Here is a 27,133-nt window from a genome sequence, read left to right as displayed (position 1 = left end):
TACTAATGGTGCCAATAATACATCAGCACTGTAAGAAAGTATAAGTTGATTAAATAAGAGGCAGAGCTAGTGAATAAAAGCATAAGATAACTACGCTATTCGTGTTATCTATGGACCACCAAAATTTCTGGTTAGGTGACTCCTCACATTACTATATCAGTTGATTTCTGATGGGCATCATCAATTAAATATGCTCAATGTTTTGCCATATAGTGCTAAACATTATATAAAATCTGGACGGAACTTTTGTTTACGAATGTATAATAGCTACTGATAATGTTATACCACTTTCCAATCGAAAAAAGAAACCAAACAAACTAGCAACTAGTCCCTAGCAGTCCATAAATCTACTTGCAAAATTTCTTTTTTTCACAAAAGTTAACAGCATACCTGTTAGGAAGTGGCAGTTTTCATTATTACTCCGTGCAAATATAAAGAATGGAAGGAAAAATCAGGTTCACTAAAGTAACATGCATGAACTTGTTGCTGTGCTGATATCTATTGATACTTTTGTCTGTTGTAGGTGAACTAAAACTGAATAGCTTGACTTAAATACTATTTAGAACAACAGAAGAAAAAAACTATAAGGTGAAAGTCCATATTTTGAGTAAAGAGGTCTTTTACTAGAACTACAATAGAGAAAGCATTCATACTGCAAGTATATAGTTCAATTGATTCACATAGACTCATAGGTCACAGAACCTTACCCATCCACTCCAGAAATAGACCCCTAACTGCTGAATGAATTACTGAAGTCTTCAAATCATGATTTAATGACTTCAAGTTACAGAGAATTCACCATTTACACTAGTTTAAACCTGACTTTTATTTGTAATCTATACTCTTGTAGTTTTCATCACCTGGAGCTTGGCTTCAGCAGGACGGAGCAGCATCAAGTTCTCATCTGTTAATGTGACAGTGTTGCACATGCAGAGGAAAGGGAGGTCTATATCCATAAAAGGGTCTTTAGATGGTCTGCCGAACTTTAGATGGACTACCACCGAATGGAATCCATTGTCTTGAGTTAAACGCTGAGGCTCCCAGTAAAATTGATAGGCAGAGTTTGGTACCTAAGATGGGATCCACAAAAAGCCAGAACACTGAACAAGGAGCACTCTAAGCTACCCAATTAAGAAAAGCTGAGGAGAGGTATGTGGCCTAACCTGCACCCCGAAACAGGGTCTGAGCCAGTGGGATTCACAACTGTGAATCCTTTCCTGAAGTTAAATCCCTGCAGTTTTTTTTTTGCAAAGAATGATGGTGACAGTGCTGGTGCCCCCCAGTGGTTAGAGCATTCACCTACGACATGGGAAACGTAGGTACAAACCCTACTCTGACTGATACAGGGCACTCCCGCATCCCAGGTAAGTGCCCCAATCACAGGGTTAACAGTTAAAAGAGGGACACCAGTAGCACTACATCTTCATCTTTTGTGTGGGGTTAGGCATGCTTTGTGCACACCTACCAGCTCATGCCCACAGGCAAGATAGGTGAGGCATCGCCATGTTTCAGGATCCCACTGGAAGTTAGTCATGAGATAGGTACCTGGAAACCATATCCAGCTGGAAACCACATGGCAGAAATATGGATGTCTCGGGGATATTACCAGTGGAAACTTAGGGGCCTGCAGAGTTAGACAACAACTGAATGGGAATTTTGAGGATCTCAATTTGGACTTAGGTGGCTAAAATGGCAGTAAACACCTAAATCCCTGTGAGGATCTAGACCATAAAGCTTTATCAGTGTCTTCATATACAGAAAATGATAGACCAATATTTTCAAACTTAGTAAACTAAACTTGCACATCTAACTTCATATTTAGGCATTGAAATAAATTGTCTGATTTGCAAAGGCGCACAGAGTACCCACAACTCCCAGTGAAGTCACAGGGAACTAGAAGATCTCAACACCTCTGAAAATCAGACTTTTTTTATGTCTAACTACTGCTTTATAGGCTTAATTAATATGCTTGAGTTGAAAATATGGGGGGTGGGGTAGTTAGCTGTCCCCCATAAGCACAATGTTCTGTTCTCAAAGAGACCAAGATGTTGGCTTGGCTTGTAAAGAAATAGGGGGTTTCAGACCAATCAGGGTTAAAGGAAATAGAATTTAATAATTATCCTCATATAGAGAAAGAAACCAAAACAAAGATTACCATACTTCGTAATATAAGGTCTTAACTCCAATTGATGTGAAGCTCACTAGCCATCTCTGAACAAGAACTTCTCTATGTTCTTTTGCCTTGAGGTTTCTTTTTAATTCCCGCTTCTTGTGTTTCTGAGTCCTATGTGTCTACATGCTGCACATTTTGTCTCCAGCAGAGCCTGGCAAATCTGGCTCTTCCAGGCATTAGTAACTACCAACCATTAGCTTTTGCCCAGGAGTATGCATTTACCTATTTGTCCTGTGACGTTGCACTCTATATGATTTTATGAAAATATGCTAATGAGTATGAATATAATGTAACTGGAATATTCTTCATGCAAAAGATCTCTTGTAAGCTATCATTACAAAGCTTATAATCTACTGAGTGTGGTCATCATATTTGTATAAATGTATCACTCTTATATCTGAAGCTAGAAATATAAAATATAACTCTGAAGGCTTATTGTAATTATGCAAAGTGTGGGCCATTAATGGTGGTTTGGAACCTTGATGGCTCCCATTAACCAATTGGCTGTGGCAGGCCTTCCTGTGAGTCAGGCTGGGAGGAATGAATGCTTGGGGTCTTACAGTGACATGTGATCATGTCACCTGAACTGAAATCCATCTTTAACCTGGTGTTTTTCCATTGAGAAGGCGGGGTGGAAACCCAGAGGGACAAAGGATTCCCGCCTTATGCAAAATATATATAAGTGGGTGGAACAGAACAAAGTGGCAGCCATCATGAGAAATCCCCTAGCTACCACCTGTTAGCCAAATGGGCTCGTTTCCCCCTGGAGCTGCCCAATTACCCCAAGGAGGCACGGGAGTCTAGAAGACGGCTTCAAGTTCTTTATTGATCAGTCAGCTGAGCGGGTGTCCCCCTCGACTCATGCCAGAGGGAGGAACACACCCCACAAGCGTAGAGCAAGCCTTTTTATATTCAGTAACAAATGACTTAACGTGCATACATTCTGCTGACCTATGGAATCTTAAATTCCTTTCTAGGGGTAAATAGGATACATCTGTCTGGGTCCCCTTGATTGATTGCCTTTCCAGGGTCCAGGGGTAGGGGTAATGGGATACATCCGCTGGGCCTCCTTGCTGTTGGGCCTCTTTGATTGATTGTCTTGCTATACCTTTATATATGGGAAAAACATCTGGGGTAATAGGCAAGTATTTGGCCTTTATTCTAACAAGGTTCTCCCCCCTTAAAAGCATTTTGAGAGCCCTATGGCCCCCAATCCTCAACTTTAACTGGTTGATATAGTGCCATCATGCGTTGGCGTACAATTTGATTAGCCATTCGTCGGACTAATGCAACTACACAGGGAGCAAAGCAAGCTAGGGATAATAGGGTTGTAATAAAGAGTACAAAGAGAAGAAGGCCTTCTCGGAGCCATCCCAGTTGCGGCAACCAGGACGGGAACCAGTCCGTATTCCACCCACCCCATGTTTGGACTGGGACATGGGCTAGTTTCCTCATTTCTTTTGTTAGCTGTTTTACCGCCTTTCCATTATCATCTATTTGTAAACAGCAATTGGATCCGTTTAATTTTGCACATATTCCCCCTTCCTCTGCCAGCAAATAATCAAGAACTAGATGGTGCTGGTAGAGCACATTCCTCATCTGAGTGGACTGATCGGCCAAGAGATCAAGAGCTGCAGCCGTCTGATTAGTTATTATTTCTAAGATGGCTTGCAGCCTAATTATCCGATTCAAGTTGTAAATGGGCTCCCTTGCCCCTGAGATCCACTCATTAGGATTCCATGTGGCTGGACCATAATGCTGTATAATTCTTTCAGGGGGCCATTCTTGAGCTCCCCACTTTTGGGAGCTTCCAGCTGTTAATGCGGAATCAACAGACCGCCGCTCCCTAATCAAGTCGTCATATACCTTAATTCCTAACTTATTTCCCTGAATTTGGGGTAGTAGAAAGAATAAGGGCCTAATGTACCCAACATAACATATTCCTGACCAATTTGGAGGCAAGCTTCGATAAGCGTATTGCCCACATATCCAGTAATGGCCTTTTAGGGCCCATTGTCCATTCGCAAAGGGGCCATCCCAGGTCTCGGGGTAATCCTCGGGGCCCGGTTCTTCATAATACAAAGAGTTACCCATCTCCAGGGGTCCCCCTAATACAATAGATGTACCGTCAGGATTACAATAGTCACATTTCCAAGCCCCAGCCCCTTCCCTCCAAGCGCAATTACAACCAAATTTAGGGCTATTGGTAGTAGACCAAAAATGATTAAAATGGGGTGCCCGAGTTCCATTAGAATGTTGCCATGCCCACTGATACCAGCGTACCACATGATCCTTACTGTCGGTATTATCTCGCTGGCAACTTAGAAAGAGGGCATCAAAGAATCCATCTTGTCCAACTGCCTTACAGCCTTCGCCAGTATGCTGTTGGTAGGAACATTGTACCCAGCTATGATTAGTGAGTTTTACGTGGGTTTGGTTCCATCGTCCCTGATATTTAGAACAGTCATACGTATGGCAACTAGGGTGATCATAGCAGTCAAATCCTAGAGATAGGGTCCAGTCACATCGGCTTTTGGCCCACATACACCCCTTCTGGTTTTGTTCGGTTTAGACAAAGGATCCCCATCTCAGAGGAATAGAGTCACCAAGGGCTACTATCCTCATCCCAAACTTCTGTTCCTTTGTGGACTATACTTAAATTACTGATCCACCATTTAGCTTGTACTGGCTGGGCTACCCAAGGCCATTCATCTAATTCCCCTGGGCCTCCGCATACCCAACAGTTACTGAGGTTAAAGGATCCTGCTATTGTCTCCCCTAGCTGTAAAAACCTATTCTCCCAACCATAATAATGGTGGAAGCATATAAACAAAGATATTAGCAGCAATTTCATTATCTTTTTCTGAATAGTCCCTTTAGTCCGTCCAAGTACTGGTACTCCCAGGTAGAGTCTTCACCTGTGCCACCCCGGGCGTCCGGAGCTGGGGCGGGCAGAGGGCCGGTGTCCTCTTCTGCTAGTTCAGTCTCCGGGCTAGGGCTCAGAAACCGCTTTACCCATGTATGGTGTGTCCATTTGTCGCTCCCGAGAACTTTGACCGCAGTTTGGCTGATGAGCGAGACAGTGTGCGGGCCGTCCCACCGTGGTGTAAGGGGGTCACGCCTCCATTTCTTGACAAGGACCTGATCGCCGATCTGGAACGGATGCGCGGGCTGGTCCAGGGGAAGGGCTTGGAAAGGCACCGCGTACCGATGCAGCTGTAACAAAACAGATTGCAACCCGGAGACCTGCTTCCATAAGGAGTCCTTTCCCATTTCCCAGTTTACATCTTCCCGGAATCCTGGGATAAGTATTCGGGGTGGAAATCCAAAGACTAGTTCAAAGGGCGAAAGTTTAAGACCCTTACGTGGGGCTCTTCAAATACGGGTGAGGGCGAGTGGCAAGGCATCAAGCCACTTTAAGCTAGACTGTGTGCATATTTTAGTCAAAGTATCTTTGAGAGTTCTATTCATTCTTTCTACTTGACCCGAGCTTTGCGGCCTCCAGGGTGTATGTAGCTTCCATTGTATACCGAGTGCCTGGGACACCTGTTGCAAGACTTCAATACAGTCATGAGTGGGGCTGGTCTCATAGGAAACCCAAGGGTCAGGCAATAGGGTAGCTAGGTTGAGGGAGCTAACTGTCCTAAAGGTTAAGTTAGGGGCTAGCAAGGGCCCTACCTCATATCTGGTATGTCGACTGGGATTTAAATGCTTTTCCCCAGCGCCCGTCCCCAGTATTTGAGGCACCCCGTGAGGAACCACAACCTCAGTGTCCCCTCCCAGGGTCAATTTTTCAGCCTCCTGTACGAGGAGAGCGGTCGCTGCAACGGCCCGTAAACAGGCAGGCCACCCCTTGGCGACAGGGTCCAACACCTTTGAGTAGTATCCAATGGGTCGCCAGGTTGGTCCCGACCTTTGGCATAGAACTCCAGCAGCCACCCCTCCCCTTTCATGAACGTATAGAGTAAACGGCCTCCGAGGGTCGGGGAGGGCTAGAGCGGGAGGCTGAACCAAGGCTTCTTTTAGCTCTCGAAATGCTTTTTCCATCTCTTTGGTCCACGTCCAATGAAGCAGACCTTCTTTAGTTAAGGATTCATACAGCGGTTTGGCTCTTCCCCCGTAGTCAGGGATCCAGAGTTGACAAAACCCAGTCAACCCCAGGAAAGCCCTCAACTCTCAGGGGTTTTGAGGTCGAGGGTTATTGAGTATCACCTGGATTCTTTCTTTACCCAGACTACGACTTCCCTGGCACAAATGATACCCAAGAAAAGTGACCTGTCGCCTAACCAATTGTGCTTTTTCCCTTGAGACCTTATACCCCTGTGCCCCAAGGTAATTAAGGAGCTTTACAGTCTGCTCTTTACAAGCTGCCTCTGTTTCAGTACTTAAGAGCAAATCATCGCAATACTGGACTATGTTACATGAGGGGTGTCTAGCCAGGAATGGGGCAAGGTCCCTTCTCAACTGGCTGCCAAAAATCTCAGGTGCACAGGTAAGTCCCTGTGGGACCACGGTCCAAAGGTATTGGGCCTTATAGTGAGTATCTGGGTCCTCCCACTCGAAGGCAAACAGTTTTTGAGATTCCAAATCAAGGGGGATAGAAAAGAAGGCATCTTTTAAGTCTATTACAGAGAACCAACTGTGCTCTTTGGGAACTTGGCCCAAAATAGTATGGGGATTTGGGACGACTGGATAGGGAGCCTCTATTAACTTGTTAACCTGTCTCAGGTCCTGGACCAACCGATACTGCCCATTAGGCTTAGGCACTCCCATTATCGGAGTGTTGTACGGGGACGTGCCTTCCCTGATCCACCCACACTGCAGAAACTTTTGAATCAGAGGTTTTAACCCGATTCTAGTGGTCAGCTTAAGAGGGTATTGTCAAATTCGAACCGGGCTGCTTCCTTCCTTAAGGGAAATATGCACTGGTGAAGCATTCCGGGCTCGAGCGACACCTCCCTCCTCTGCCCAAACCTCAAGGTTAACCCCTGACAGCTGGCTTTCTTCATTCCTCCCCCTGCATTCCGGAAAGTGATTTCCAGCGCTTATTAGGGCCATCTGGTAATTTGAAGACTGCTGCTTAGGGAGTCTAACTTCCATAGTCCCTTTATCAAACGAGATTTCTGCCTGTAATTTAGTAAGAATATCTCGTCCGAGCAGCGCGATGGGGCAAGAGGGGCTGCAAACAAATTGGTGGGAAATTTGGCGGTCCCCTACCTTTACTAGGAGAGGCAAAGTTTTTTCCAAAGCTGTAGTTTGTCCCTCTATCCCCTGTACCATGGCACATTCCCGAGCTCTACCTCGGGGAGCCTTACTAAGGGGGAGCAAACTAAGAGTGGCCCCAGTGTCAATAAGGGCTTCAATTGGGCGGCCCTTCACATTAATTTTTACCGTGGGATCCAGACTGGCAGCTTGCGCAGCCAGGAGGGGCCGCTGGGTCCCTCGGCTTCCCTATGGGGAAGATCCCTCCCCTGAACGTCCCGTGTTGTTGTAAAGGATGGGAAGGGACGGGGTTTTGTTTTTACGTTCCTTTCCCATGGCCTGTCGCCGGGGGCATTCATTCTTCCAGTGCCCCTCTTCCCTACAGATAGCGCACTGGTTTCGACCCAGGTGGGGGTCCCGTCCCCTCCCAGGTGGCCCTGGCTTCTCCTTAACCTTGTCCCCCCTTTCTGCATATCCTTCTCTCAGGGCCATGGCCAAAACACGGGCCCCTTTCTTTCGCTCCTCATCATCCCTCCGATCATAAACCTTCATGGCTATTTCTAAAAGTTCCTCTATATTCTTGCCCGAAGCCCCTTCCAATTATATAGCTCACTAGTGGTAAAGGGAACATATACCATAGTGAGATTACCCTCAGGGGCTACAGTTTCCTGCAGTGGACACAAATAATTCTGTTGCAGGGGCCCTTGGAGTACCGGGCCACCCTTGCTCCTGGTGTGGTTAGACACCGGGGAGCTCAGAGAGATCGGAGGGGGGTCCCGTTTGGAAAAATCCTGGTTGCTTGGCTCACCCCTTTCAGCTGAGGCATTATCCTCAGAGATGTGGGGGGGGGATTTCAATTGAGGGTACCGGAGCCGGGAGGCCAGGATACAAAGGGGGAGGGGGCATAGGATCAGGGGCAGAGGGAATCACAGCCCGCAGACAAGATTTCTTAACAGGGAAACAGGGTTTCCTAACAGGGGCACGGGCCATTAAGGTTTTAATAGTTTGTGATCTACATTTTTGCAACTATGGGGGATGATTGGCCACAAGGTCCTGCCAAATATCTATATAGGGATATTGGTCCCAATGCCCATCCCAGGTCACAATGCTATGTACTGCTTGTACAACCCCTGGTTTGAGCGTCCCTCCCTCGGGCCATTCCACCCCGAATGTCATCCATTCAAGAGTACAGAATTTTACAAGCTTGTCTTTACATAATACAATTCCATAATTAGCCTGGCGTCTAAACGCCTTCCAGTTATCCAGCATACATCCCAGGGGTGTCCAGGAGAAGGTGCTTTGTCCGGACCCCATTATGCTTTACCCAGAGTTTTCCGAGACAGAGATATCAAGACGGGGAAGAGGTATAGATCTAGTTCTAACTCAGATATCCGCTGGGTCACGAGGTTCGGCTGACCCCCCTTGCAATCAAGATATCCTGGTCATCGGGTTTCCCCTCGCAGGAGTCTTGGGGCGGCTGAAGTCAGCTTAAGCCTCAGACCTGTCAGCAGCACTCATTCATCTTTCACACAGATCCTTTAATCAGTTACAATCTCGGTTTCCAACACACCATTAAGAGGAGAAACAAGATTACCCTTCCTATAAACAAGAGTAATCCCTGAGGTTGCTCCAAGTCCCAATAATTGTTAAAAACGGCCCATGGACTTGTGGAGTTAGTTACGTTACTCACTGGCCGTTATTTGCTTACCCTTTAACCAAAAACACAGCAACAAGACATTTACAAAGCTACAATAATGTTAACATACCTTCCCGTATACAGGCTGCCTAGGGGATTTCCACTGTCCAACCCACACCTCGGGGGCGTTATTCCTCAAACCCAGGAGGTAAACGCACTTACCGCCCGAAGTGGCCGCGTCCGGCAGTCAGACTTCCCCTTCTTCTGAAGCCGTCTTGCTTCCGTGTCCTTCAGAGTTCTCTTTAGAGAGGACGCAGCCGCCCCGGCCGATTGTGACGATCCGAGGCCCGAGCAAAGCAACAGCTCAAGGTGGCCACTCCTCGGAATCGCCCTCGGCCGTCGGTCAGTGCCCTCTACAGGGAGAGAAGTCCCGGCGGAGTCGCCATTTGTTAGCCAAATGGGCTCGTTTCCCCCTGGAGCTGCCCAATTACCCCAAGGAGGCACGGGAGTCTAGAAGACGGCTTCAAGTTCTTTATTGATCAGTCAGCTGAGCGGGTGTCCCCCTCGACTCATGCCAGAGGGAGGAACACACCCCACAAGCGTAGAGCAAGCCTTTTTATATTCAGTAACAAATGACTTAACGTGCATACATTCTGCTGACCTATGGAATCTTAAATTCCTTTCTAGGGGTAAATAGGATACATCTGTCTGGGTCCCCTTGATTGATTGCCTTTCCAGGGTCCAGGGGTAGGGGTAATGGGATACATCCGCTGGGCCTCCTTGCTGTTGGGCCTCTTTGATTGATTGTCTTGCTATACCTTTATATATGGGAAAAACATCTGGGGTAATAGGCAAGTATTTGGCCTTTATTCTAACACACCTGAGCTGGAACAAGGGCTGAACCAGGGAAAGGATTGTGCCCAGACTAGGAAGGTGTCCAGTCTGTGAAAGAAACTTATTGAAACATCTCTGAGGGTGAGATTTTATTTGTATTCAGTTTTATTACAGTATTAGACTTAGATTTGCATGTTTTATTTTATTTTACTTGGTAATTCACTTTGTTCTCTCTGTCACTACTTGGAACCACTTAAATCCTACTTTCTGTATTTAATAAAATCACATTTTACTTATTCATTAACTCAGAGTATGTATTAATACCTGTGGGGGGAGGGGGAGTTAGGGGAGGGCAAACAGCTGTGCAGAGGGTGAACAATTTATGAGTAAAATAGATTTATTTGGGTTTTAGACCCGATTGGGAGTTAGGCATCTGAGTGTTAAAGACAGGAACACTTCTGTAAGTTGCTTTCAATTAAGTCTGCAGCTTTGGGGCACATGGTTCAGACCTGGGTCTGTGTTGGAGCAGAGTGGGTGCTGGACTCCCAGGCTGGCAGGGAAAGCAGAGGCAGAAGTAGTCTTGGCACATCAGTTGGCAGTTCCCAAGGGGGTTTCTGTGATCCAACCCGTCACATGTCCTTTTCCTAGTTTTCTTGGAATGATGCATAAATACTAGATAGATCATTGTATTACCTTTCACTGTTCATTTATATCACATTCACTTACACATTCACAGCACACAAAACAAGAAAACCCAGAACAGGAGCAAGAACTGAATCTCAAAGGGAAAAACAAACAAGCAAACAAAATTCCAGATTGACTCTTAAAGACACAAGCCATCCTGTTGTGTCTGTAAATTTTTAATCAGTGTCACTGGGATGAATTGGACATTTCCCTGTGTTCCTGAACTCATTCTGTAGTTACACACCATGCTCTAAGTCAGAAGAAAGAAGTGAGGGAACTCCAGCAAGTCTGATCTGGGGAGGATGTCACAGTGATATGGCAAAGTAGGAGTGAGCACGGCTGTACCAGACTGATCAGACCTTTGAATTAACAGCTGTTTCCTTTCTCTCAGGTTATATTCCCATTTCATTCTTTCAAGCTGTGCCTTTCTGTCTGCCTTTTGAAGTGAAACAGTAAGAACATTTTACTTCAGAAAAAGCACTGGTGCTATTGCTCAGCTCCTGTTCTGGGAGGAAAAAATGGCAAGAATTAATTTCTTCTGAGTCCCTGCTCACACAATACAGTGGATCAACACAGGACATTGCTATTAACAGAAAATCCCATAATTTTTATTAGGCTCCGAAGAGAATTATGAAAGCATTGGCTATGCCAAAAGTTTTAAGCCTGATTTTCATACGTACTGAGCACCAGCACATCCCACTGAAGTCAATGTGAGCTGCAGACAATCAGTGCCTTTAAAATCAGGCTATAGATGCTGAAAGGTGGTCACCTAAAAAAATATTCACGTATAGCAAAATGTTGTCAGTTTCATAGGTACTGAGCACCTAAGGCTCACATTGAAACTGAGGACACTTATTTAGGTACCTAAATATGAATTTAGGAGCCTAACTTTGGGCATGTAGATTAGAAATATTTTGTGTAGGCCCTGCTAGATTCACTTATCTGCCTCATCAAAGTCTTGTCATTATACCTAAAGGAAATAATATTAAACTCAATATCTTTTCTTTGGGACATCTACTTCTGTCTGATGTAGTTGACTTTCAAGGGACCGGTGGCTGCTCAGCTTCTCTGAACAAAAGCCACCTAGTTAGGTGCCTAAAAATAAAGAAGCAGTGGGCCCATGCACCCTATTTATACTTTATAATTTGTTGCTACATTATTGCTGCCAGGAAATCTCCAAATACTGCTTCCCACAAGTTTTCTATTACCTTTCCTTCTTTTTCTAACCTACCTATATTCTGAATGATTTCCTCTGCCTAAAATTATATTAAGCTCAAGAGCGACACCTTAAAGGAGTTTCATTTTTAGCAATGCTGAGCACCCACCTTTCAAAAACAGTCTCAAGTTGGGTACCTAAAAATGGAAATTATCAGTCACTTTTGAAAATGACTTATGATGAGCGGGATGATAATAATTATTTGTACTCAAAACCGCCCATCAAGTCAAACATAAATAGCTTTATAATGAAGTAATGCCAGTGCTATTTTTAGCCACTTACTCAGACATCTCCCAGTCAGGGATGCCAAGACTTTTAAGTGGTGCTGGAGTGCCGTGGGAAGATTCATGACCAGAGGACTTATTCTGTAGCCTCTCATCTTCAACTGACATCACAAATCATTGTCAGTGTCAGAAGCTACAGTGGAGAGTCGCATTATTTACTAGGCTGCTGTAAAACATCACCCAGTATTTTCATAAACTACATGGTAAATCAGGGTAACACTACAGTGTTATTTCACAATAACACAGTAAATAACCAGTGTCATCACCATAAATCTGTACATCCAGCAGCAGCCGTATCATCATCAGTGACTTTGATATTAAAACTCAATTCTAAATTTTAATTCTAAAAATGTTCTTGGAATTCAGGGTCACTCAGTATCTAGTAACAATATTTCCAGCTATTCAATGAAAATGAGTTCTGACTAAATAGTGGAAAAGGGGAAGTTTAAATACTTGACAGCAGTTATAGTCCAGACACTATATGTTCTTGTTTTGAAACAATTGTGTTCAGGGGCATCGTCCCATACTGCTGTTTTATTATCTTTTAAGTATTCTTCCACACAAGAGGCAGGCAGTATCCAGCTACCAAGTTTTGATCACAACAGCCAAGTTTATATTTCTCAGCTCTGGACCTCTGTGGGAGCTTCTAGAAGAATTAGAGGAAGCAAACGGAGAGATAGGAGACAGATAATTCTGGATAGCCCACTTCTCTGCTCTACATTACATTATGCCTTGCTGGGATACTAGTAATTATATCTACACTACAGGAAAAGAGTTATTAACCTTAGCTCAGATAAGGTAGCCAAGATGTAATGACTCTTTCATGTTTGATATTCTGATGTGTTTATCAAATATGGTACATAAAAAACCCACCCACTTCACAGCAGAAGCTTTTAACCAATAGGATGATCCTTTTCAAAAATCTTCTATGTTTTTTTCTGTTTCTCAGACAGCCAATAAGGGTTTTTTTTGGAGTAATACCAGCCACATTCTCACTGACATTCTATATGTCATCCTTTGAAATCCATAAAATGTGACAAAATATCCCATTAAAAAGTCAGGACTCCTGAAGTCTTGTTTTTCCTATTTTGACATTATATGTTTTATTGATGGATAACTTTTGCTTCTCCATCCGTTCCAGCAAATAAAAAGTATATACACCTCTCAAGTAATTACTTCCTGTTTCAATTTGTGTATAAATAAATTGTGTTCCTTCTGTGGAGCCTGAAAATGCATACTTTTACTGAATTTTTTTTTTTGTATTGTTTTGTTTTGTTTTTTTCAGATTTTGAAAAGGCCAAAAATGTTTAATGCTGTCATCAATACTGGCTCCACTTGGCACACTGATTTGCTCTTGAAGCTTTGCTAGTATATTGGCTGCTTTTTCACAGCCTGGAAACATGTTGCTGTACAAGCAACAACAACAACAACCAAAAAAACAGTGAATTTTGCTCCTTTGCCAGTTTCGCAAAGTTGGGTGGGGAAAGGGGAAGCAGCTATGGATGATGCAGGTTTTGCACACACACAAAAAAAATCATAAAAATTAACTGCAGGGTTTGTTTTTTTGTTTTGCGTTTTAAATGAAAATCTAATTGTGTATCATTAAGTTTAAATTAACTAAACTACACATTCTCTGTGGTGGAAAGGTCAAGAGATTGAGCTGATTATATTTTTCAGAAGCTCAAGAGTTTTAATATGATTTTTTTTCTCTGTAAGTGCACTAAACCATGGAAGAGGTGGTATGTGCAACAAATTTTATTTTAACACATACGGAAGAAAGGAATTAGGCAAAAAGAGAGGAATTGGTTCATACCTCTTCTAAGTGGTTTCATAAAAATGTATATGATATTGATATTTTATTTTTAAAAGCTGGGAAATATACATGGGAAATTAAGGCAGAAAGTTATTAGGAAAGAAAGTAAAAGCAATAGTGTCTGGGATATGGGGACTGTGGGCCTATGCAAACACATAATATAATCCCTTCTACCCTCCTCCATCTTTCCTCTTCTCACTCCTATTGCTTGTAAAAGCTACTGTCAAATCTTTAAGTGCATGCTCTATGGGAAGGGGACCCCTTTTTTTGGGGGGGGTCTGCATATTACCCAGTGCAATGAGGTCTTAACTGGGGCTTCTACACACTATTGTAACACACACAAAGTAAAGTTCAAGGAAAACAATCTCCCAGAAAAGCACAAAAGCCACACTCTATCACAAAGCAGGAAGCTGAGACAGATGTAGTAACAGGAGTGCTGGAAACTCCTAAGAAGTGTGTGTGTGTGTGTGGGGGGGGGGGTTGCTACCAGCACCCAAACAGTAACACTGCCCGCCCTTCCCCTCAAAACACTGCCCCCACTCTGCCTCTTCCTCCGGGGCTCCACCCTCCACTCGCTCCTCTCAGCCCCTTCCATCCCATGTCACTCATCCTTCAGGCAGGAAAAAAATGGGAGGGCATAGTCTTCCCACTTTTAAAAGTGATGGGAACACGGGCCCCTGGCCCGCTTGTAGTAATAGTGCGGGGCGGGGAGCCTGTCTGGCACGTTGGGTTGCAAATACCACTGCTGACTGGGCCGCTAAAAGTCCAGTCGGTGGAGCAGCGGGGCTAAGGCCCTGGCTCTGCGCACCTCCCGGAAGCGACCAGCCTGTCCCTGTGGCCCCTACACGCAGATGCGATTAGGGAATCTCCATGCACTTCCCCCGCCCTGAGCGTTGCCTCTGCAGCTCCCATTGGCCAGGAATATTCATACTGCAGGGGACCTGTGGGTGTGGGCAGCGTGCACTGCGCAGCGCTGCCTGGCTGTGCCTCCACCTAGGGGCTGAACATGGCAGATGCTTCTGGGAGCAGTGCGGAGCCAGAGCAGGCAGGGAGCCTGCTTTAGCCCTGCTGCACCGCTGGCCAGGAGCCGCCTGAGGTAAATGCTACCCCAAGTGCCCTGCCCCAGGTCAGAATCCCTCCTGCACCCATACTCCCTCCCAGACCCTGCACCTCCACCCACACCCCAATGCCTTGCCCCACGTGACACCCCCTCCTGCACCCATACACCCGCCCAGAGCCTGCATCCTACACCCCCTCCTGTACCCCAGCCCCCTGCCCCAGCCATGACCCCCCTCCCAGAGCCCACACCCTCTCCCACACACCAAGCTCCTGCCCCATCCCAGAGCCCCCTCCCAGACCCTGAACCCCTCATTTCTGGCCCCAGCCCAGAGCCCACCCATGCCCAGCTGGAGCCCTCACCCCCTCCCGCATCCCAACCTTCTGCCCCAACCCAGTGATAGTGAGTGAGGGTGGGGGAGAGCGAGCGACAGAGGGAAGGGGGCTGGAGGGAGTGGGGGAGGGGCCTCAGGACAGGGGAGGGATAAGGGGTGGGGAAAGGGTGCTCAGTTTTGTACAATTAGAAAGTTATCCCTACAGTGGCAAATATGAAAATGGTACAAATAACCCTACAGTGGCAAATATGAAAATGGTACAAAATACATAGAAACAGAAATAAAACAGACACAGAAATTTCTACATAGGAAAGATGGGAGATCTTCAATAATCTGAAATTCAAAAAAGAGTCCTACAAAATGTGGAAACTAGGTCAAATTACAAAGGATGACTATAAACAAATAACACAAGTATGTAGGGACCAACTTAAGAAAGCCAAGCCACAAAACGAGATCAAACTAGCTAGAGACATAAAGGATAACAAGAAAACATTCTACAAATACATTAGAAGCAAGAGGAAGACCGAGGACAGAGTAGGCCCACTATTCAATGTGGAGGGGGGGACAATAACAGAAAATGTGGTGTCGTCGCATGTTTGGCTGGGTGTATGTGTTTTCTGTGTGCTGTTCCAGATAGTTGGCACAGTAGACCTCAGTTGAATTGCCCAATAACCACAGACTCGGTTCGTAGTGAAGGGACTTGGTCAGGTTTATTGTCAACAAAGCACGGTCCTAATGTCATGCCTCAATGGTTACAGGTAAATTAACACATGTATGCCTGTTGCAATGGACTTACTCAGTTAATGGCGGGACTTTCTATTATCCCATATGCCAAACAAAGACACTCCCTCTGAGCTACCTTTTTATACACGTCTAGGTGCCACCCTCTAATGTATCTAGTTGCCACCCATTACCTTGTACATGTTGGTTTGATCAAAACATCTCTATCCATCACACTGTCATCCTGACCTTATCTTTAAGATGGGTCAGCATGTTTCCGTTATCTTTGGGGAATGTGTTGGTATTGAGGTGTTCTGGTACCATCCTTCTGAAAAGTGTTTCGGTGTATGTTCTTGTGCCTAGCACTACTTAGGAATGTGTGGTTTTGCAATATCAGCTCTGTTCTTGACAGGTTCTGTGAGCAGGGTCTGCCTCTTGTTCGCAGCCTGACTTGCTTTATATTATCAAAGCCACTACTTTAGCCCAGGCTTCAGGCCTCTGATATTAGGCTTATGTTTCAGGCCATCTTCCTACTACATGTAGAAATGGCAGAAATTAAATGACTTTTTTGTTTCACCAAAATCCTTAGTAGCGATTGGACATCTGGCAAGTGAATGCCAGTGAAAATGAGGTAGGATTAGAGGATAAAATAGCAAAAAGACAAGTTAAAAATTACTTAGACAAGTAACATGTCTTCATATAACTAGTGCCTGTTGAAATACATCCTAGAATACTCAAGAAGCTGGCTGAAGAGATATTTGAGCCATTAGTGATTATCTTCAAAAAGTCATGGAAAACAGGAAAGATTACAGAGGACTGGAAAAGGGCAAATATAATGTCTGTCTGGGGGTCATAGTGGATCACAAGCTAAATATGAGTCAGGGTAACACTGTTGGAAAAAAAGCAAACATCATTCTGGGATGTATTAGCAGGAGTGTTGTAAGAAAGACATGAGAGGTAATTCTTTTGCTCTACCCTAGGCTGATTAGGCCTCAACTGGAGTATTGTGTCCAGTTCTAGGTGCTACATTTCAGGAAATATGTGGATAAATTGGAGAAAGTCCAGAAAAGGGCAACAAAAATGATTAAAGGTCTAGAAAACATGACCTATGAGGGAAGATTGAAAAAACTGGGTTTGTTTAGTCTGGGGAAGAGAAGACTAAGAGGGGATATAACAATTTTCAAGTATATAAAAGGTTGTTATAAGGAGGACAGAGAATTTTTTTTCTCCTTAACTTCTGAGGATAGGACAAGAAACAATGGCCTAAATTACAGCATGGGCGGTTTAGGCTGGACATTGGAAAAATGTCTTACTTGTCAGGGTAGTTAAGCACTGGAATAAATTGCCTAGGGAAGTTGTGGTATCTCAGTCAATGGACATTTTTAAGAGCAGGTTAGACTAATGCCTGTCAGGGATGGTCTAGACAATACTTAGTCCTGCCATGAGTGCAATGGACTGGACTAGATGACCCCTCAAGGTCCCTTCCAGTCCTACAATTCTATGATTTTATGAAAACACAAATGCAGAAATGGCATCTATATTATTTCTTATTGTTTAGAGTTTTTATATTATATTTCTTCCCCTTTCAGTTAAACCTCTCACTTACTGTGCTGAAGTTTCTCTGTTTCCTTTACCCCTGACTGTGTCAATTCCTGAGTTACTACCACAGAAAGAGCAAATGAATGCTCAAAGTCAAAAGCAAACAGGAGCAGAGGAGCAGCTGAGATTGCTGCGTGCAGCACTAATCTTGCTGACACTACGAACCTAGGGCCTGAGCCTAGCTCGAGAACCTTGGCTAACAATGGGAAGGTCTATTTTGGACTGATCAGGCTGCAACCTTCTAACTAAATACAGATGAAAAGTATTATGCTGGTCACTTCTTCTACTCAAGCATCCAGAAATAGTTGAGGATGTAACAAGATACTAGAGGCTGAGAGCCAGTGTAACAAAGACCAGGCAGACCAAACTTCCACTAATATTTTCAGTTGTTCCCCCCCAAAGGTTAAGCCTCCCTCAGACTTTTACAGATGAGTCTCAAACAACTAGCCCTATTCCTAACTCAAACCTCTATTAGACATTGGTGTCCAGATCCTCAAAGGTATTTAGGTATCCACCCCCTACTGATTTCAATGGGAAGTAGGCACCTAAATACATTTGGGGATCTGGGTTTGGGGAATTTTGCTCCCGCATAGACTCTTTATCAAGAATCAGTCACTCTCCACATTCTAACTACTTCTTTCCTTTCCTTTCTTGCAGGCCAGCAATGTACTGTGTTGATCTCTGAGGATGACGCCAGCACATGCCCCTATGTTTTTTTGTAGCATTCTGGGGAAATGACGTAATTTCCTGCTTCTCCACTCAGTCACACCAGCTTTACACCACTGTGGACCCATTAACATCAGTGGAGTACATTGTGTAAAGCTGGTGTGATGGAATGGAGAAGCAAGCCCAATATATAGGAGTCAGATTTTTTCTGCAGGCCTTTTTGAAAACAGCAAATTCTGCAATACTAAAAACTCCAAAGAGACTAGATCCCCAGCTGGTGTAAACTGATATAGCTTTATTTTCTTCAATGGAATAGGGTGATTTACACTACTGGCCCTAAATGTTTATTGCTTTGAAGTAAATAAAATGTAATAGATACTTTAAATGTTATTTAAATTACTACAGTTCCAAACTGCAGCAAGTAAACCCTGTAGTTATACACTGCCTTCCTAATGCTAGCTCTTAACTATAAACCCAAAGAGATGATTTTGCCTCTTCTGCTGTTTTATGTCATTGTGTCTGATGGTGGCAAGTGATTTAGTAGAGCGACATCAATGTTAACAATGCCAAAATCAGACACTTTCACAAGCCTAGAATAGATGTGCATTTTAGTCCTCCATAGTAATGTTTGTATATTTAATTAAAATTAAAATCGATTAGTTAATTGAATTAATATTTAAATAGGAGCTGTTATAGTGTTTAATGAGGACAAGAGGACTAGCCTCACCATTGTAATTAAATTACTAGGGACTTCTATTTCTCACTGTAGTTACGCAATAGTTGTCTCAATAATAGATTAATTCTGTGACATTATAACTTCTTTTTTTTAATAGTAAAAATACCTGCCATTTCTGATGCTTCTCTGTGTTGTTTTGATAGTTTTCTGTATTCTGTTTTCTATATGGACTGACCATTCTTTTTGTCTGCCATACACTAACTGGAACTTTAAAGAGAGAAGAACAAACAGTATGAAAATAAGAGTGTGGGATAATGTGCCATGTTACAATAGCACATAATATTGTAAAAGTATAATGCACAAAGTATATTAGGCATAAAAATTTAATATCTTATGTTGGTGACAAAGATAAGAGAGAAACATTTTAATGAAACAGATCAATTTCCACAACAAACATGAAGAAGCATCTCTGTATCTCAGAGAGCTATGCTTGCACTTTTTTCCCTGGGTTTACTCTTATAAACCATATTGTCTTTATTGAAGTCGGAAATAAATAGCCAAATAAAATGTATGAAACACTTTCAATATATTTTTGCCTTTGTGATATTTTATTAATACAACTATTTATGGAATAGGCTGTTTGCAATGTGATTAGTTTTGACTTTTCCCAGTATTTCCATCTTGAAGACATGAGCTGATTAATTTAACCTCAATAGATTCATTTCTTTTAAAAATGGACAGATTTCACTTTATTTTCTTGCACAGTTACAGAGATATTATACTGCCAATTTAATATTGTGGAGGGTCTCTGGATAGTGAAACTAATGTGTTTCCACTGGGTAATTGGGGTAACAGGATTTGTGGGGATTGGGCAGAACAGGGGGTACATGATCAGAGCATGAAGGGATGGGTGGGGACAGCAAAATGTGAAGGACAAAAGTAGCAGATCATCGTACACTGTCCCCTCATCCACAGTGGTGGGCTATATTAGGCTAGTGCATCCTCAGAGCAGCTCTGTACCTGCTCTGCTGGTAGGAGGAGGGGGGATTCTTTTCCACTAATCTCTCCCATGGAACTGCCCAATATAGTTAGGGCTCCATATGAGAGGGTTTGTGCTTTAGAGAACTCTTTGTTCTTGATTAAAATACAGTGGCTCAGATTGTCCTTTCCACTATTGTGAAAACATTGTGCAACTATCTGTTCCCCTAAAAGGAAGTAGTGCTGCATCCCTATCACCGCCATCCCTTGTCCCGGAGACCCCAGAGATATCCCACAAAATTATTCTGCAAAATTTTGAGTTAGAACTGTGGACAAGAGGAGGGTGGAGTAGAGGAATGGCCATACAGTGCAGCAGTCCTTAGATATCCTAGTGTTAGTTAATGCTTCTTAATATCACACGGGTTGGCAACGTTTGGCACGCGACTCACCAGGGTAAGCACCCTGGCGGGCCGGGCCAGTTTATTTACCTGCTGACGCGGCATGTTCGGCCGCTGTCCCGCGGCCCACACTGGCCCAGGCGAGAAGCGGCGCGGGCGAGGGATGTGCTCGCCGCAGCTTCCCGCCACCCCCATTGGCCCGGGACGGCGAACTGCGACCAGTGGGGTCCGCGATCGGACGAACCTGCCGCGTCAGCAGGTAAATAAACTGGCCCGGCCCGACAGGGTGCTTACCCTGGTGAGCCGCGTGCCAAACGTTGCCGATCTCTGTAATATCACATTGTCTTTTCCTATGTGCCTTCTGCATATGTTGCAGGGACACTCTGTAACATGGTGGTTTTTAGCACCCAGCGGAGTTCAGTACAGAGGCAGGAGGCTTGCATTGTTTTGGGGGTTATTTACATTCTCCAGGACATTAGTCAGAGAGCTGTTTTCTGTGTTCGGAGTTCATGTGAGTGCAACAGCAACTGGAGGCACAGGAGAGAGAGGGGGGGGGAGAGAGAAAAAAGTTATTTCCTCTGAGCTAGATTGACTGAATTTGTTATCTAACCAGGCCATTTTGGGCTGCTTGCGACTGAAGAATTGGATGGGAAGTTGGTAGAATTTATTTAAGTGAAATTCCACTGTGCTAGAATGGTAGTAATTTAAACGTATAATTTGGCCTTTTGTGGGTCTTTCCATTTTGTAGTCATATCAGTAGAAGAAAATAGTTACATTTTCTTTAAGCTGTTGGAGGATTCAGTTTGTCTTTGTTAGGGAACAGAGTTAGTAGGTGGTTTTATCATTAAAGGAAGTTTATTCTGAACTTTTCTGAAACTGTTTAAGCTTGAGACCTTCAACACCCTAATAAAGAGACCACAAGCAGACACCATCAGACTGCAAAATACAGCAATTTATAAGGGTAAGATTAAAAATATATATTAGCTGGAACATAGTACTGAGGGGATTTTTTTTAGGGTTGTCGATTAATCGCAGTTAACTCACGCAATTAACTCAAAAAAATTAATCACAATTAATCACAGTTTTAATTGCACTGTTAAACAATAGAATAGCAATTGAAATTTAATAAATATTTTGGATGTTTTTCTACATTTTCAAATATATTGATTTCAATTACACAAGAGAATACAAAGTGTACAGTGCTCACTTTATATTTATTATTGATTACAAGTATTTGCACTGTAAAAATGATAAACAAGAGTATTTTTCAATTCACCTCATATAAATACTGTAGTTCAACCTCTTTATTGTGAAAGCACTACTTACAACTGTAGATTTATTTGTTACATAATTGCACTCAAAAACAAAACAATGTAAAACTTTAGAGCCTACAAGTCCACTCAGTCCTACTTCTTGTTCAGCCAATCGCTAAGAGAAACAAGTTTATTTACATTTACGGGAAATAATGCTGCCTGCTTCTTATTTACAATGTCACCTGAAAGTGAGAACAGATGTTTGCATGGCACTTTTGTAGTCAGCATTGCAAAGTATTTACATGCCAGATATCTGACAAAACACAAAGAAGGTACCAATGTGAGATTTCTAAAGATAGCTAGAGAACTCAACCCAAGATTTAATAATCTGAAGTGCCTTACAAAATCTGATGTGGACCATGCTTTCAGAAGTCTTAAAAGAGCAACACTCCAATGCGGAAACTACAGAACCCGAACGACCAAAAAAGAAAATCATCCATGATGGTGATATCTGACTCAGATGATGAAAATGAACATGCGTTGGTCTGCACTGCTTTGGATCGCTATCGAGTAGAACCCATAATCAACCTGGACCCATGTCCTTTGGAATGGTGGTTGAAGCACAAAGGGATATACGAATATTTTGCGCATCTGGCACGTAAATATCTTGCAACACCAGCTACAACAATGCCATGTGAACGCCTGTTCTCACTTTCAGGTGACATTGTGAATAAGAAGCAGGCAGCATTATCTCCAGCAAATGGAAACAAACTTGTTTGTCTGAGTGATTGGCTGAACAAGAAGTAGGACTGATTGGACTTTTAGGCTCTAAAATTTTACATTGTTTTATTTTTGAATGCAGTTATTTTCTGTACATAATTCTATATTTGTAAATTCGACTTTCATGGTAAAGAGACTGCATTACAGTACTTGCATTAAGTGAATTGAAGAATACTATTTCTTTATTTTTACAGTGCAAATATTTATAATAAACATAAATATAAAGTGAGTACTGTACACTTTGTATTCTGTGTTGTAATTGAAATCTATATATTTAAAAATGTGGAAAACATCCAAAAATATGTATATAAATAATATTCTATTATTGTTTAATAGCCCATTTAATCATGATTAATTATTTTAATTGCTTGACAGCCCTAGTTTTTTTTTTTTTTTTTTTTTTTAAATGTAAGGAGAGGGTGGGATCCTCTGATCCAGCTGAGTTGTGCTTAATGCCCCTGATCCTGGTGTCAGGAGGGCTGGTTAGGCCACCTCACAACTTAGAGCAGTCTCAGGGCTCCTCTATCTTGCATGTGGCTCCTTGGGGATCCCAGCTGTAGATTGCTAGAGTAAAGGCCATGCTTCCTTTTTCCCATCCAAATCCCATGTGCGGGGAGGTATAGCATCCCCTATGCTATACCAACTCTACACCATCTTGGCCGGGGTGGCCAAATTGTGGCTCACAAACCACATGCAGCTCTTTTACAGTTAAAGTGTTGCTCGCAGAGCCCTTCACACCTCCCCTCTCCCCCATTCTCCACCTATCAGACTTGGGCGGGGGGAGCTCTGCCCTACAGGAGGGTAGTGGGTCTCAGGGCTTCTGCCCAGCAGGAGAGGAGCTCTTGGGGCTTCTTATCAATGCACCTGCCAGGGCTCAGGATTTCAGACCCCCTCCTACTAAAGCCCTGATCCCCAAGACCCCACCCCCACCCACCAGGCAGAAGGCCTGAGACACCCTCCACTTCCCCACTGGGCAGGAGCCCCAGAAGGTGTGCCCAGCTCTCAAACTTCTGAATATTATCATATGTGGCTCAACGGGTCAGTAACTTTGGCCACCCCGATCTAGGCATTTGTCCTACACTTGGGGAATCCCCCAGAGTATGATTCAGCTAATATTATGGACCTTTGTGCCACCAGAGAATTGGAAATAGGCCATGGCTGGACTGAGGATCTGGCCCCTTTTTTATAAAAAGGAAAAGGAAACAGAAATTTTGAACCTAATATACCTGTTTAAAGAGGGAGCCATAAGATATTCCAGAATGCATTATTTCATGTACTACTAGTGCTGCTCTGGGGATGAGACACAAGGTGGTAACCTGATACCCTGTTACACAACATGGTTGGGCAACATGATAGGCAGTGTGGACACAGTTCAGCCATATTTGTTGTAACTAGGTCAGACAAGAGAGTCTCAAAATGGTACTGACAACATAGTTTATGTAAAGTCTAGAGAGCTTTTGGGCTTGATTTAGCAACCTTTGCACAACCCAAGTTGCTTTTGGCTTTCACTCCTTAGAACATGTATTTCTCCAAGCATATTCTAGCAGCTATTATAGGTGGGGCTGGTAGCACTGATTAAAGTTGCTCAACAATTCCCATTATAAGACCTTATTTTCAGTTGTTTATAAGTCTGCTGAAGTTTAAACATTTGGGCTGAAATTATCCATGCTGGGTGAAAAATTCAGCCAAAACAGTTCACCCATTTCTGAGAACAAGACTAAGGGAAAATATGCTGCTTGCCCATATTTTAAAAACAAACAAACAAACAAACAAAAACTTGCCACCTTTTCTTTGAAGTGCTTTTGTGCATCCATGCTTTCAAGCAGGAACTTGAAATTTGGCAGAAGTGGGGTGACTGGCCTTTGTGATTGGTACTGGCCCAATGAAAATCCACACCAAAGTTGGCTAAGGTGTAGGAATTTGAAAAATCATAGATTGCACATGCTCAGTAGAAACTTCCAAAGTTTTAGCATTTAAAGTCTTTGAAGGTTCCATTCACACTGGGCATGCTCTAGCCCAGGGCTAATCACAATTATCCCAGCCATTGCTGCCCTGAGCCAGGCAGGGCCAGCTCTGGACATCTGAACTGACAGGAGCCTATCTCTCTTCTGCTTCCAGTGACCTTCCAGCTGGGTCCAGGCAGTGTGAAGGAGGAAACTGCCTGATTTGAATGCAGATGGGACATGAGTCAGTCTGGGAGAAGTAGATTGGGATAAGGAGCCTGGGGTGTAAGGGGGTGAGCATGGGACTGGAGTTGGCAGGGAAGAGAGGGAAACTGTGTCTGGGAGTTGAGATGGGGAGAAGACTGGAAATGGCTGGTCAAGAAGCTGAGGACTGGGACCAGGGGGCAGAGAGTAAGACTGGCTGGGGAAGGAAACTGGGATAGGGAATCGGGGTGGAGCCTGGGAACCGGAGTATAAGGGGGAAGGACTACAACTGTCTGGACAATAAGACAGTCCTTTTTCTTCTTTAACCAGGAGTCCATCCTTTCTCCTCCAGCAACACTCTGTCTCGTTCACTACATACCTTCTAACTTCTGCAACAAATGAGACAGGGCCCTATGAGCAGGTCTCCTTCATTACACACCCTTGATTCATTCCCAGAGCAGATCCAACCTGTGCACTGAATGATGCAAGGATCATGCAAAACAGATAGTATGTGATCATGTAAATAAATACTGTATCAATGCATATGCACAAGGAGGCTGAATTAGATTGCACAAGCAACCTTATTTCTGGCATTTCCTAAGTTTTGAGTGCTTGACTTTGAAACGTTAATGTCATTTTAACATAGCTTTGTGTGTAACATAGCTATAGCACAGGGGTTGGCAACCTATGGCACTCGTGTCAAAGACGGCATGCGAGCCGATTTTTAATGGCACGCTGCAACCTGCCAGGGTCCCGCTCAGCCCGCTGCCGAACCCCGGCAGCGGGCTGAGCGGGACCCCGGCAGGCAGCAGCATGCCATTAAAAATCCTGCCCGACCCAGACCGCTCTTCTCCGCCCCCAGCCTACCGCTCTCTTTGGCGAGGACAGGGGGCTGAAGCAAGCTTGGTCCTGCCAGCTGCTGCTGTACGGCAGGCTCTGCCGGCAGCCAAGCTTACCCCTCCCCCGCCTCTTTCCCCAGCGTGCTGCGTCGAGTCGTGCCTCCTCTCCCTCCCTGCTGCCGATGGCCCTTGAGAGGGAGGGGAGAAGAGCATTCCCAGTGCCCTCGCTGCTTAGACCAGTAAGGAGGCGGAGAAGAGGCAGGGGGAAAGGGAGTAGGAGCGGGGCGTAGCCCTCTAGAACCCTGCCATATGCCGCTCAGGGGGCAGGGGGCTGGGAGAACCTCCCTGATCCCAGCCCACTCACCCCCAGCCCTCTGCCCGGACTCCTGCACCCCCTTGCACTCCAGCCCCCTGCATCCCCCCATGACCCCATCCCTGATTCCTGCACCCTCCACACGTACCCAGCCCCCCCACACTCCCTGCCCTGACTCCTGCACTCCTTACACCCTCTGCCCTGACTCCTGCACTCCCCACACATACCCAACCTCCCCCACACCCCATGCCCTGACTCCTGCACCCCCTCACATGCCCTCAGCCCTCTGCCCTGACTCCTGTACCCTCCACACATACCCCTCACACTCCATGCCCTGACTCTTGCATCCCCCACATCCCCACCCCCCCACCCTGAGCACCAGGTTGGCAGCGGGCTGAGCGGGGCCGGCAGCCGGGCCCCTGGCTGGCAGGAGCCAGTGGACAAAACCCCTGACCGGCAGCGGGCTGAGCGGCTCAGCCCGCTGCTGGTCTGGGGTTCTGGCTGCCGGCCCCTTGCCAGCTGGGGTCCCAGCCACCAGCCCCGCTCAGCCTGCTGCCAACCTGGGGTTCTGGCTGTCGGCCCCTTGCCAGCCGTAGTTCCGGCCACAGGCCCCGCTCAGCCCACTGCCGGCCTAGGTGAATGGAACCCCAGGCTGGCCTGAGCAGGCTGGCGGCTTAAGATCAGCATTTTAATTTAATTTTAAATGAAGCATCTTAAACATTTTGAAAACCTTGTTTCTTTACATACAACAGTAGTTTAGTTATAATATATGGAGACTTATAGAGAGAGACCTTCTAAAAAACATTAAAATATATTACCGGCACGCAAAACCTTAAATTATAGTGAATAAATGAAGACTCGGCACACCACTTCTGAAAGGTTGCTGACCCCTGCTATAGCATGATGGTAGATCTAAATAAAAAAATGCTTTCTTGTTATATAGTAAATGTATACATATTTATAGCATTTTGCTACTTTTTCGTGAGAAATAAACATTAGCAAAGATTTTAAGATAACAGTAGCTTGCTTTTCTGACACAGGCTGTCTGTTTTCTGGGGCTATTGTATATGGATTCCTTAATTCAAGCATGAGGCTTTCCAATTTATGTTAGCGGTTGCCAGGAAATGATTTTCTGCATAATTAGTCTGAACATAGAAAAGAACCACTTGCCACGTGGAAAATCCTTTTGAATGACAGAGTAACTTACCTACAGAGCTGGAGAAAATTTTTACATGTTTCTAACAACCAGTGAGATGACACTAAGCTGACTTTTCATGTCTAGGTTCTGATCCCCTTTTCCACACTGAGAGTACTTCATTCCATGAGTAGTCTCACTGATTTGTCTGAGACCACTTGTGGTGTTAGTTGCTGCTCATTAGAGGATCAGAATGTGATCCCTAGTGAGCAGCTTCCTTTTTTTATTTTTCTGTGCTAATATCTTATTTTAGGTCTATATCCAGCTATGTTCGTAGATGACATATCTTAATTAGGTAAACTACCATTTAGAGCTGGACAACAGACTGCAAAGGGA

Source organism: Malaclemys terrapin, chromosome 5, assembly GCF_027887155.1.
Source record: "Malaclemys terrapin pileata isolate rMalTer1 chromosome 5, rMalTer1.hap1, whole genome shotgun sequence".
NCBI lineage: Eukaryota > Metazoa > Chordata > Testudines > Emydidae > Malaclemys > Malaclemys terrapin.
The sequence above is the reverse complement of the archived record's forward strand: the minus strand, read 5'-3'. Positions refer to the sequence as shown.